Genomic DNA, 14,191 nt, shown 5'->3' with positions numbered 1-14,191 from the left:
TAATTGTATTCTACCGTGTTCAATATAAAATACTTTTTCTCACACACAAGGCCATTAACTAAACTACAACAACGTACATCTCTTCACTTACCTTAAAATATCTCCCAACCGAGTCTCATCGCTCATCACATATCTACATCTCTCATCCACACTCATTATTCGCTCCCATTCACAATTGTAGGACTTTCTACGGGCTGCACCCACTCTGTGGAATGCCCTTCCATGCATAATAAGACTCTCCTCTAGTCTCCAAACCTTCAAGCGTTCCCTGAAACTCACCTCTTCAGGGAAGCTTATCTAATTTTAGAACTGCCACATACAGGAACCTTCATAAACTTTCCTATCCAAATGTATCCCCACTGTAGAGTCCACTAATATCCTCACAGATTTTCTTGTTTTTCACTTTCCCATCCTCCTGACCCCAGGTCAACATTGCTTTGTCACCGTAGAACCTTTGCATTCTGATGTACCTATGCCTACTTCCCCATAAATTGTAAGCTTGCGAGCAGGGCCTTCCAACTGTACCTCTATGACTGTCTGTTACCCAGTCTTTTTTTTAGTGTTTGCTATTGTTTTGTGTTATATTATCACTTTTTCCAATTGTAAAGTGCAACAGAATTTGTTGCGCTATATAAGATACTTAATAAATAAAATAAATGTAGATACCATTTGATACCTAGTACTATCCAGTAGCTTAACTAGATTTGTATTATTGTGTTCTTTCATGCATAGGTAGTAATAGAGCCTCAGTACTGCTTTCAGCAATAGTATTCAGGGAGCTCCAATTTCTCAGGATGAGTGTCAGCTTGAATAAAAGGTGGACTTTAACACAGTCAAGTAAGATATACATTCATTTAGTATCCAAGAAATGATAAAAAGCACAGAAGAAAGCATCAGGGCACATTTGTTAGCATTGTAGTATCAAAGCATTTTAGCCTTGATCCATGGATCATAGAATACTTTCCAATGGTCTAAAAACATGCAGTTAGATTCTTTTGTATAATTGGCTACTGACTAAATTGTGCTTATGTATGTTTGTGAGGTATTGAAGGAATTATACTTAAAAAGCTCCATTAGGGCATAGAGACAGAGACAGATGTATAGCATGACTAAAACTTCAGTTCTGTAGCCAACTATTTAAGTAGTCTTGCTCACTCTTGGCTATTGTCCCAGATTGTCTGGAGAGTCCCAAATTTCAGATGGTTTTCCTGGACACCCTCAATGGTAAGCAAGTCTCTCGCAATCCGTTGATTCTGGCCTGCAGCTACCCACTTTTTAAGAGCTTAATGATGCCATTCACACTGAATCGGGTGATCATGGTCCTGCCTCCACTTTATAAGAACAGTAGTTGTAAGTTTATATAAAGTATATATTGTTGGCAGAGCCACAATTATGTGATCATAGTACCATGCCCCATGCACCTCCCACCTTGCTGAACACTCCTGGAGAAGAAATCAGAAAAGTAGGTATGCATGAACTACATGTAAAAGGTGATCAGAGTGTGAAAAAATATATTGACATATATCCAAAAAAAGAATAGAAACACAATTTTCATGATCTTCATTTTGAAAGTAATAAAAGAGAGGAGAAGAGGGGAAGGGCATAGGTAGCAAAGGGATGCTGGGAGGCCAACATTAAATGATCCCAAAGATCACAACAACACAATTATCAATAGAGCCTCCTTGAATGAATGGATGGGAAATAAACACTGCAAAAGTACAGTTGATAATGGTCAAGCAAAATAACAATGTGATTTAAAATACAACATCCAGGGATTCCATGTTGCTGCAATTTATTTCTCAGAATGATTCTCATTATATACCCACTGAATAAGTTGACCAAATTGTACTGATTAGCATAGCAGGCTTAGAAGGGTTGGTCTGTTCAACTGGAGGTAGACAGGTGGCAGTTGAGCAAATATGCCTCATAGACCCATTTGTAAGCTTCAATACATAAGGATTGAGAGGGGAATAGCCATTCAGAAGGATGAAGTACCATTATCAGCGACTATGATTTGTCTTAATTTGGAACAAGACGCAAAGTTTATACTGTGGATAGGACTCAGCAGAGTGGCTGATGCTGGAGAAATACAGAGGAGTCCTAAATAGAGTTCAACAGAACAGGCAGGAATTTGTAGTATTCAGCAATGTACAGGAGACTATGGATAGTGGCCCTCATTCCGAGTTGATCGTTCGCTAGCTACTTTTAGCAGCCATGCAAATGCATAGTTGCCGCCCATGGGGGAGTGTATTTTTACTTTGCAGAAGTGTGAATACCTGTGCAGCCACGCGGCAGCAAACACATTTTGTGCAGAACAAGACCAGCCCTGTAGCTACTTATTCTGTGAGATGGTTGCTGCGACGAGTGACACGGTAATGACGTCAGATACTCACCCTGCAAACGCCCGGCCACGCCTGCATTTTTCCAAACACTCCCAGAAAATGGTCAGTTGTCACTCAGAAACTCCAACTTCCTGTCAATCCCCTTGCATTCAGCTGTGCGATTGGAATCATTGCTAGAACCAGTACAAAACCACAAAGGACTTCGTACCCGACGACGCGCATGCGCGTTGCGGTGCATATGCATGCACAGATTAGCCATTTTTTTCACTGATTGCTATGCAGCGAACAACGGCAGCTAGCGATCAACTCAAAATGACCCCCAGTGCTCAGTAGGACTGGCTATTACTGAAGAAACAGCAGCTGATGGAACTCACTAAACTGTGCAGTCAAACTCTGGATACTGCAGACTAGAACTAGCAGGCAGGATAGAGCAAAATAGTATCTGGATAATAGATCTACAATGTCTAGGAAGACAGTCAATAGGTCTACACAGGGGCGGATTGGGAACAAAAAGCGGCCCTGGAAAAATTTGTACTAGTGGCCCCACTTGGGCAGCACCAGAGGTGTAAGGTCTAGCCAAGGGCCGTGGCAGCAGCACCCCCCCCCCCCCCCCCCCCCAAGACATTCCAGATAGTGGGGAGCTCCAGCATCAAGGGGAAGTTAAAAGGAAATAAAATTAAATGTTATGAGCACATTATATGATACACCTTTAGAATTTAGGACACTATATAATTCTTTAGAAAGATATATTTTCTTGCTTATTACACCAACCGTATCCCAATCACTATTCACTCAATCTTATATGTCAGCCAGGCAAGCAGACAGCATAAACTAGATCATCTGCAATCACAGGCTAAATGGCAAAGTCATTTTCATATATGCAAATAGTTTGGCATCTTATTCATTATATCTATAAATAGGACCACATGTCCTCAAACAGAACAGGCCCCGTGGGTACACCGGCCCACCGGGAATCTTCCCTGTAGATCCTATGGGCAATCCGACTCTGGGTCTACACCATATTGTTGATGTGCATTAGGTCGACAGGTACAAAAGGTTGACAGATGAAAGGTTGACAGGTACAAAAGAAACAAGTTCTAAAGGTCAACATGACAGTGGTCGACACATGGTTGTCACATATTTTTTGAGTTTTTCCCATCTTTTCCAAACATTTACTTGATTTACTATCCAGTTGGACATCTATTGGGAAGAGACTTGAGCCCTCAAAGGTAAATGTTTGTACTGATGGTGGGCAAACAACCTGGATTATGCAAGATTTTGCCTAAAAACTCAAGAAACTTGTGTTGACATTTTCTGTTAACCATTGCCATATTGACTTTATACCTTGTCAGCCTTTTGTACCTGTTGACCTTTTGTATCTGACATAATGCCTTTAGTACCATATGTTGTCAACCTATAAACTGACTACCAAGGCATTGTAGATCTATTATACAATTTCCCAGCAGAAATTGTACTGGCAATGACTAACATCCAGACAGATACTTATATAGGACACCCTGACTGCTGATAGAATACTAAAGTCATCTGCAGGAAAGCTGGACTGGAATTGGTAGAACAGCAGTTAGCTGATCTCAGACATGGTGGAGCCCATGTCCTGATGATACAGCTCCACATGAAGAAAGCAGATCGTCTACAGATGTGTTTTCATACATCACTGCTGTATTCGTGCCAATCAGCACCTTTCTGTGAGCCAGGTTGGTGAGACTCTGCTAGTGTTGGGTATTTATTAAGCATCTTTTGTATGCTGAAAATGCATCTTAGTTGCAACACTATGTGACCTTGATAAACAAGGAGATGGTGCTGGTTATTTTGATATGCAACTGTGTGCAATTAAGTCTCTGAATCTGCATACAAAGTGCTACGATGCAGCAGCTGTGACTTTTTTCCATGCCAAGTTCCTTTGTGATTTGTATACAGACTCAGTCGCACACAGATATACAAGTGTTGCATATCTAATTAATGAACTTGGCATGGGATCTGTCAGTTCACTCACACCAGGCATCTCCTGCTTCGTGTCATATTAAGGCTAGATGTATGAGTACACATCTGTATCTTATTATTATTATTATTATTATTACTTGGAACATGACCTGACAGCTTTTGGAAAAAGTTCCATGTAAAATAACGAGACAACAAGGGCGTAGTTACCATAGGTGCAGACAGTGTAGCTGCTATGGGGCCCAGAGCTGAAAGGGACCCACCTTCCTTGTCAAAGTTGTGTTACATACATTTTTCACCATTGGTATATACATACATAAGGGCCCTTACAACTTTTGCCTTGGGGCCTACAATATATCTAGTTATGCCCCTGGTCCTGATCATTGTAATGCAATTTAAAATGAACTGAAGTGTATTATAATGTGGCATACTATGAACTGTGGACACTGTATGTCATAATGTGAATTTGGGGTAGTGTGTAATAGAAATGTGTACTAGCATAATGCCCCACAATGTAACATACCATTACCTATGGCACTAATGTGCCTCAGAAAATCAACTAGGGCACACAACAAACAAATGCTGCGGAGAGGTGTATCTCTAGAAGCATTAGGACAGGGACTCCTTCAAAATGTTGCTATGGGGCCCCCAAGGTTCTGGCTACGCCCCTGTAAGACAACCAGTCTGGCTTGTGACACACTGGACAAATAACATCAGTTTATCAACTTCTGAGCAAAAGGATCAACGTTTTGGAGACTCCTATCAAAATATGCTTAAATGTGCCATCCAGAACACAGTGTCTCCAACAAATTCTAATATTGAGGGATATATTGCAAATTGGAGATGACTAGATACCAGGAATAGCAAATTTTAAACCAGATTATGGGTTGATATCTGATCGCAATAACAAATTGTGAATTTAGATTACTGTATGTCTAATCTTGACCCAGTCTTTGTTGTCTGAGATCACTCCCATTATTTGGGAATTATAAACGCAAAGGACCCTTAACAAAGTATTTGCATGGGAGAGAGATGGAGACATATAAAGGCACAAAAAACATGTTGAATTTGTAGATATTGAAAGAAATGCTTATTGGAAAGTTAGAACCATGATCAGACATCATCAGTGAAAATGTGAATGTGTTTTGGAACAATATCACATAAAAAAATACTGTTATTGCTTGCCCAGTCCTTAAAGTCTTTAGGAAACATTCCCAAAGGAATAACTTTTGGGGTCAGTGACTGGAAAAAAATACTGTATTTCTATGTGCCATATCCTAAATATCACACAAAGAGTCAAAGTTTGTTTTTGTAGCGAGAAGACTTTGGTGGTTATTCAGGTTTGTTAGCAAACCAAAAAAGCACACTAACGAGCAAAACCAGGTTGCACTGCAGGTGGGGCAGATGTAACATGTGCAGAGATATTTAGATTTGGGTGGGTTATGTTGTTTCTATGCATTATAAATACCGTCTGCTTTATTTTTACAGTGCAATTGAGATTTCTGTTCGAACACACCCCACCCAAATCTAAATCTCTCTGCACATGTTACATCTGACCCACCTGCAGTTCAACATATTTTTGTCCATTAGTGTGCTTTTGTGGTTTGGTAGCAAACTTGAATAAGGCCCTTTATGCAGAAGAAAACCCCCCACAAACTATGAACAACACTTCACCAGCTACTCATAGGGCCTAATTCAGTAAGGAGAACAGAAATATGGATTTGCACCTGGCGCTGTCACTCACCAAAGTGAATGCAGCTGAACTCTGAGGGATGATCCCAACCCCTCCAAAGAGAATATGCAAACAGAATGAGACAGCGCTTCCCACTTTGGTTTTAACTTTTTTATATATATATATAAAGATAATCACAAAAATACAAATACAAACATAAAGATACCGGCCAGTATCACACTTATAAGATACTGATTAATATAATTCAAATTTAATCATAAAATATATATACCAACTGATTATAAATCTATCCTAAAAAGGCTTCCACTCAAATTGATATTATATCATATATTAATACTTGCATTAATATTGTACTAATAATAAACCATTCACAGAAATGCCCTAACAATATAATAAGGAGGAATGTCCAGAATTATAGTAAAAAGTGCAAAAGATGGAAAGCACTGAGTTAAAAGTCCAGATAATTAGCACAATGGGTTAGTAGGCACCTATAAGCAAGCATACATTCCTTTTTACTAAGCAGCCTTCCAATCATCCCTATTTGAGGGATATATAGCGGAGTTAGTATTGTTATATAGCCACACAAGGTTCTTTCAGCCCAAATGAATTAAGCAGAAATAATATGAATAATTTCCTGTAAGGCTGCAAAGACTGGCAGCCCAATTGCCAAAGAATGGAAGCAAAGTTAGTAAAATAGGTTACCCCACATCTTGCATTGATCCAGGATTAGAGCACATTTAGCCAAAGCACTCAGCATAGATTTTATCCTTTATGACTGCACAAGCTAGCAGCATATATTTCAAAGGGTAGCCAAAACTTTAAGGCAACTCATTCCCTTGTGCACTGGGGTATGGATGAAACAGTTCACTGGCCAGTAAATGGAGGTTGTGAGCCACACACCTGATATTGCAATGGGTGAAAGATAATCTCCTAACTCACAACGCCTGATGTTGTCCTTCACAAACACGTTTCTCCGCCTCAGGGTCCGTTTTCAGCGGCTTCATCAGTGTCTGATGTGTCTGCCTGTCACCTTAGAACTTTAAATACCGGACTTGCCGGTTCGCGCATGCACAATGGGCTTGCTGTTCAAGCCTCATTTCCAACTGTGCACACTGAGCATGTGCGGCCAACGGGTTTGTAATCCAAGCCTCCTTTTGATTTCCATTAATACGGAACTCCTTATACAGAACCTAATGCGCTTTCCAATTGCAACTCCTTTGTAAATACATTATCTAAATCTGTGCAATCATGGCCATATGGTTTCAGCCTTATTTTAATTAACATTCCTAAGGAGATGACCGGACAGAACATAAACAACCAGTATATCAATAAAGATATTTTAAATAAATATATAAACATATACATAATACTGCTGGCAATGATTAATATAAACAGCCATACACAAATAAGAAATCATCTAAACTATCTAATAAGTCCACCCTATACATTTTTATCAACCTTTTTTCTATATATATATATTTATTTATTTCACACACCAGTATTGTTAATCCTAGAATGATCATAGACCAGTGCCATCTAGTGGCCGATATTTATATGACCCTAACCTACCAATATCCCATACATATAATTCCTTCACCAATAAAAAAATAAAATTCACCATGAATGATAATTATACTCAATTGCCCCCTTTAGCCATTATCCATCCTTATTTCATACATTGATCCTATTATTTTATGTTATAAATTCTATGAGACCCATACACAATATCATACCTCCAAATCTATTAATAAATATATTCAATATTTATTGACCATATATTAATACTAATGTTAATAGTTCTATATTTAAACATCCATTCTTAATTCCTAGACCCCTATCTATTTAATTTATACATGATGTCTCAACGTATTGAGACCTTAAATATACATTTTATCCATACAACGTAGACAAAACTCAGTTAATTATAGTTTATTTATCAACATGGGTTTAACCCCCCATAATTTATTGTCAATATTCCACCTTCATTATTTATAATACCTCATACACCTTTTGGGTGAATAATAAACCAATAAAGTGGTCATTTCCATACACCATTATACATATATAAACCATTAGATTCCATTTAACTCCACCATATCATTAAGGCCACCCAGCACCAACGTGTCCATTTTATATATCCAGAAAGCTTCCCTTCTACATAGAAGGTTAAACCGATCTCCTCCACGTGTAGTGTTCTTAACCTGTTCAATGGCTATCATCGTACTACTATCAAATTTAGAATTCTGGCATTGTGCTATATGACTAGACAGTGGATGCCGTGTGCCTTTAGATACATTACGTCGATGTTCCATGTACCGGATGTGCATGGTCTGTGTGGTCCTCCCAATATATTGTTTACCACATAAACAGGTGATCACATAAATAATATATATAGAGTTACAATTTAGGAATTCCTTTATCCGGAATTCTTCTCCAGTATTCGAGGATGTAAAGACAATGCTTTTTCTAGGTGCATTTTTACAAGACAAACAACTAAGCCTGCCACATTTATGGAAACCTATTGGTTTTTCAGGTAGCCACATTTTTTCTGATTTTAATATTTTTGATCTTTCAAAATGATTAGGTACCAAGATGGAACGCAAATTATCTGCCTTCCTAAAAATTATAGGTCCCTTTGGATCTAATGGTGGTTTAAGGACTTCATCTAACATTAGAAGGGACATGTTTTTCTTAATCACATGTTCAATTTGACGAGCACACTCATTGTATTGTGTAGTAAATAACATACTCCTTTTATCATTCTCCTCATTAGTGTATTTACCTATTTCCTTTTTTCTTTTTTTTTGTTCCAATAGTGTTGCCATATCCATTAGTTCAACTTCATGAAAAGACTTCTCAAGTAATTCTTGAGGATAACCTTGTTTGTCTTGTAAAAATGCACCTAGAAAAAGCATTGTCTTTACATCCTCGAATACTGGAGAAGAATTCCGGATAAAGGAATTCCAAAATTGTAACTCTATATATATTATTTATGTGATCACCTGTTTATGTGGTAAACAATATATTGGGAGGACCACACGGACCATGCGTATCCGGTACATCGAACATCGACGTGATGTATCTAAAGGCGCACGGCATCCACTGTCTAGTCATATAGCACAATGCCAGAATTCTAAATTTGATAGTAGTATGATGACAGCCATTGAACAGGTTAAGAACACTACACGTGGAGGAGATCGGTTTAACCTTCTATGTAGAAGGGAAGCTTTCTGGATATATAAAATGGACACGTTGGTACCGGGTGGCCTTAATGATATGGTGGAGTTAAATGGAATCTAATGGTTTATATATGTATAATGGTACATGGAAATGACCACTGAATTGGTTTATTATTCACCCAAAAGGTGTATGAGGTATTATAAATAATGAAGGTGGAATATTGACAATTAATTTTGGGGGGTTAAACCCATGTTGATAAATAAACTATAATTAACTGAGTTTTGTCTATGTTGTATGGATAAAATGTATATTTAAGGTCTCAATACGTTGATACATCATGTATAAATTAAATAGATAGGGGTCTAGGAATTAAGAGTGGATGTTTAAATATAGAACTATTAACATTAGTATTAATTTATGGTCAATAAATATTGAATATTTTTATTAATAGATTTGGAGGTATGATATTGTGTATGGGTCTCATAGAATTTATAACATAAAATAATAGGATCAATGTATGAAATAAGGATGGATAATGGCTAAAGGGGGTAATTGAGTATAATTATCATTCATGGGGAATTTTAATTTTTTATTGGTGAAGGAATTATATGTATGGGATATTGGTAGGTTAGGGTCATATAAATATCGGCAACTAGATGGCACTGGTCTATGATCATTCTAGGATTAACAATACTGGTGTGTGAAATAAATAAATATATATATATATATATATATAGAAAAAAGGTTGATAAAAATGTATAGGGTGGACTTATTAGATAGTTTAGATGATTTCTTATTTGTGTATGGCTGGTTATATTAATCATTGCCAGCAGTTTTATTTATATGTTTATATATTTATTTAAAATTTCTTTATTGATATACTGGTTGTTTATGTTCTGTCCGGTCATCTCCTTAGGAATGTTAATTAAAATAAGGCTGAAACCATATGGCCGTGATTACACAGATTTAGATAATGTATTTACAAAGGAGTTGCAATTGGAAAGCGCATTAGCTTCTGTATAAGGAGTTCCGTATTAATGGAAATCAAAAGGAGGCTTGGATTACAAACCCGTTGGCCGCACATGCTCAGTGTGCACAGTTGGAAATGAGGCTTGAACCGCGAGCACATTGCGCATGCGAGAACCGGCAAGTCCGGTATTTAAAGTTCTAAGGAGACAGGCAGATACATCGGACACTGATGAAGCCGCTGAAAATGGACCCTGAGGCGGAGAAACGCATTTGTGAGGGACAACAACAGGCGTTGTGAGTTAGGAGATTATGGAGGTCATTCCGAGTTGTTCGCTCGCAAGCGGATTTTAGCAGATTTGCTCATGCTAAGCCGCCGCCTACTGGGAGTGAATCTTAGCATCTTAAAATTGCGAACGATGTATTCGCAATATTGCGATTACACACCTCGTAGCAGTTTCTGAGTAGCTCCAGACTTACTCGGCATCTGCGATCAGTTCAGTGCTTGTCGTTCCTGGTTTGACGTCACAAACACACCCAGCGTTCGCCCAGACACTCCTCCGTTTCTCCGGCCACTCCTGCGTTTTTTCCGGAAACGGTAGCGTTTTTTCACACACGCCCATAAAACGGCCTGTTTCCGCCCAGTAACACCCATTTCCTGTCAATCACATTACGATCGCCAGAACGATGAAAAATCCGTGAGTAAAATTACTAAGTGCATAGCAAATTTACTTGGCGCAGTCGCAGTGCGAACATTGCGTATGCGCATTAAGCGGAAAATCGCTGCGATGCGAAGATTTTTACCGAGCGAACAACTCGGAATGAGGGCCAATCTTTCACCCATTGCAATATCGGGTGTGTGGCTCACAGCCTACATTTACCGGCCGGTGAACTGTTTCATCCATACCCAGTGCACAGGGGAATGAGTTGCCTTAAAGTTTTGGCTACCCTTTGAAATATATGCTGCTAGCTTGTGCAGTCATAAAGGATAAAATCTATGCTGAGTGCTTTGGCTAAATGTGCTCTAATCCTGGATCAATGCTATATGTGGGGTAACCTATTTTACTAACTTTGCTTCCATTCTTTGGCAATTGGGCTGCCAGTCTTTGCAGCCTTACAGGAAATTATTCATATTATTTCTGCTTAATTCATTTGGGCTGAAAGAACCTTGTGTGGCTATATAGCAATACTAACTCCGCTATATATCCCTCAAATAGGGATGATTGGAAGGCTGCTTAGTTAAAAGGAATGTATGCTTGCTTATAGGTGCCTACTAACCCATTGTGCTAATTATCTGGACTTTTAACTCAGTGCTTTCCATCGTTTGCACTTTTTACTATAATTCTGGACATTCCTCCTTATTATATTGTTAGGGCATTTCTGTGAATGGTTTATTATCAGTACAATATTAATGCAAGTATTAATATATGATATAATATCAATTTGAGTGGAAGCCTTTTTAGGATAGATTTATAATCAGTTGGTATATATATTTTATGATTAAATTTGAATTATATTAATCAGTATTTTATAAGTGTGATACTGGCCGGTATCTTTATGTTTGTATTTGTATTTTTATGATTATCTTTATATTTATAAATAAGTTAAAACCAAAGTGGGAAGCGCTGTCTCATTCTGTTTGCATAATTCAGTAAGGACGGCAAATTCTGCTAATTAGCAGAATTTTCAATCCATGTGAATGCATACTGAGGGCTGCACATCGAGGGACAAGGCCGCCAAGCATGCTGACCGCCACCTCCCCTCCCTTTGATCAAGCAGATATTGTGATAGCATAGCAATTTCTGCTTGATAGCAGAAATAACGGTTGCCGCCGCGATCATGCACATGCCATGCCCCCCGTTTCACCAACGATGCCCTCGCAACGCTCTGTCTCCACCTAGGAAATGGAGCATTGCCGCCCCCACCCCTGCCCCGTGACCACATCTGCCTGATTGACAGGCAGAGGCGATCGCATTTTCTGCGCCCCCCCCTCCCACCTTTGTCTGCATGGGAGAATCACAATGCTTTCATCCTGTGCCCCCCCCCCTGCCTTTGTCTGCATGGGAGAAACACAATGCTTTCATCCTTACTTAACATAATGTAAAGCTGGACTAGGGGTCTGTGACTTACAGAAATATTACATTGCTTCTCATTTGGCTCAGTGCATTTGTGAGAATGTACTTAGATTACCAGACTATAGGCCTAATTAAGGTTAGGTTGCAGCAAGCGATCCAACCGCAATCATTGTTAAAAGGATGTGGGTGCATGCACAGCGCCTGTCCTGCGCATGTGCCCGCATTTTCTGCGGGGTGGTACCTGAAACTTTAGCTATACCATGCCTGTTTTTAAAAATAGAATAAACAGGTCACAAAAGGTTAAGCACATCTTTTTAGATTACTATCAGTCAGAAACAATGGAGGAAAATGAGGAGGATTATTATAGCCATTTAAGCAATATGGAAAAATTATCAGTGAAAGAAATGAAAGGATGGTTTGACATCAAAACTTTAGAAAAATATGTAGAAGTTGGCAGAATCCCGAGAGGATTAAGAATCATTAAATCACCAATTTATGGCCAAGATAATGACTTTTTATCAGAGTGGAATTCAGTCCTTGATGATTGCTCCACGAAACTGATGGGTCTTATCAATGAACGTAAAAAAGAACTAATAAAACTAGATGAAGCTATATCTACACTTGAATCCACTATGGAAAAATTTGGTAGTAGTGAAGAATTTAAGATGGATTCTAATAAATTACTGTCTAAGTTGGATAATTGGAGAGTGAAATTATTACCAGAAAGCAAAGGAAATACACCCGTGACAGAGATGATTACATAAAGGGTAATATTCATAACTGGTCAAATGCCAAATTTGACAGAACAACATTTAAAACCCATCAATCAGAACATAATAATTACATGTGGCAAGAAGTAACATATACCCACAGAGGTAGAACCAATCACAGATCCCCTTTTAGAAATCAGAGAAGACCATATCCAAAGTCTTCCTATGATAATCAGAATCATTCATATCAAAGATTTCCTTCTAAACGTAGAAGATTTTCTTCATATCAGTCAAGAGTACATATTCTTTCTCATTATAATCATTATGACAGTCTTAGGTCCCCTATGCAATGGGAGAGGACAGAAGGCTCTTGTGTGGGCGCACTCTTAAAATGAAAAAAATACTTGAAAGTATTAGAGAGAATATTTTAAGATATAACTTTTATTATTAAGGTTAAAACAAGATAAACTTCCCACACATCTTGTAAAATAACCGGAGATTATTGAGGAAAAAAATGAAAAAATAAATGTTCTGGTCTCTTAAGTCGTAAGAGTATGGAAAGGGTTGTAGACATGGAGTAGTCATACCCCCATTTCCCCTGACCAGTACAGTATTTCTGTATTAATGGAACCGGGGGTTTCTTAGTCACAACACAGTTTCAAAATAATTAGGCTACAACTAGCTGAAATGGTAATCAGTGGTCACCACTCAAGGAATTATACCCCTGAGTATTGTTAGCATGCCATAGCCCTAATTGCGGGCAGAAATTGTGAGCAAGAAGTTATGGTCAGTTGATGTAGATATTGAGAGCAATAAAAGAAGGAGAAAGTAGAATTAGTGGTGATACTGCTGTTGGTGTGTGTTGGTCACATAAGAGAGGAAATTAATTCCTGACCTACTACACCAGGTATTCACAGGCAGTCACCTCTCCTGATACTAACCTGGCCCAACGCTGTTTGGCTTCCAAGATCGGACGAGATCGGGCACTGACAGCGTGGTATGGTCGTAGGGATTTATGTGTACACCAATGAGAGTGCACCTATATAAGAAATTGAAATTGAAAAGTGAAGGGTAAAGATGATAGAAAACGAAAATAACGGATAAGATAAGTACGTGAAAATATGTGGATCTGCTTTCCACGTTAGACCCGGTTTGAGAGATTCCACTGGTGTGGTACTCTATCCCGAGAATCGTGAATGAGAGTCCACGAAAATTGGTGAACACAGATTATGAAGATATTCAGGTTAGTATCTGTAATGGAATAAT

At 38.5% G+C, this 14,191-nt stretch overlaps 1 pseudogene; it reads right to left on the bottom strand.

The window, feature by feature from the left end:
• Nucleotides 1-13,817: 13,817 nt before the first annotated feature.
• On the bottom strand, nt 13,818-13,936 carry LOC134913160 (5S ribosomal RNA; annotated as a pseudogene).
• Nucleotides 13,937-14,191: the final 255 nt, after the last annotated feature.

The sequence above is a fragment of the Pseudophryne corroboree genome, chromosome 4 (genome assembly GCF_028390025.1).
Source record: "Pseudophryne corroboree isolate aPseCor3 chromosome 4, aPseCor3.hap2, whole genome shotgun sequence".
In the NCBI taxonomy this organism is placed as follows: Eukaryota; Metazoa; Chordata; class Amphibia; order Anura; family Myobatrachidae; genus Pseudophryne; species Pseudophryne corroboree.
The sequence above is the reverse complement of the archived record's forward strand: the minus strand, read 5'-3'. Positions and strand labels throughout refer to the sequence as shown.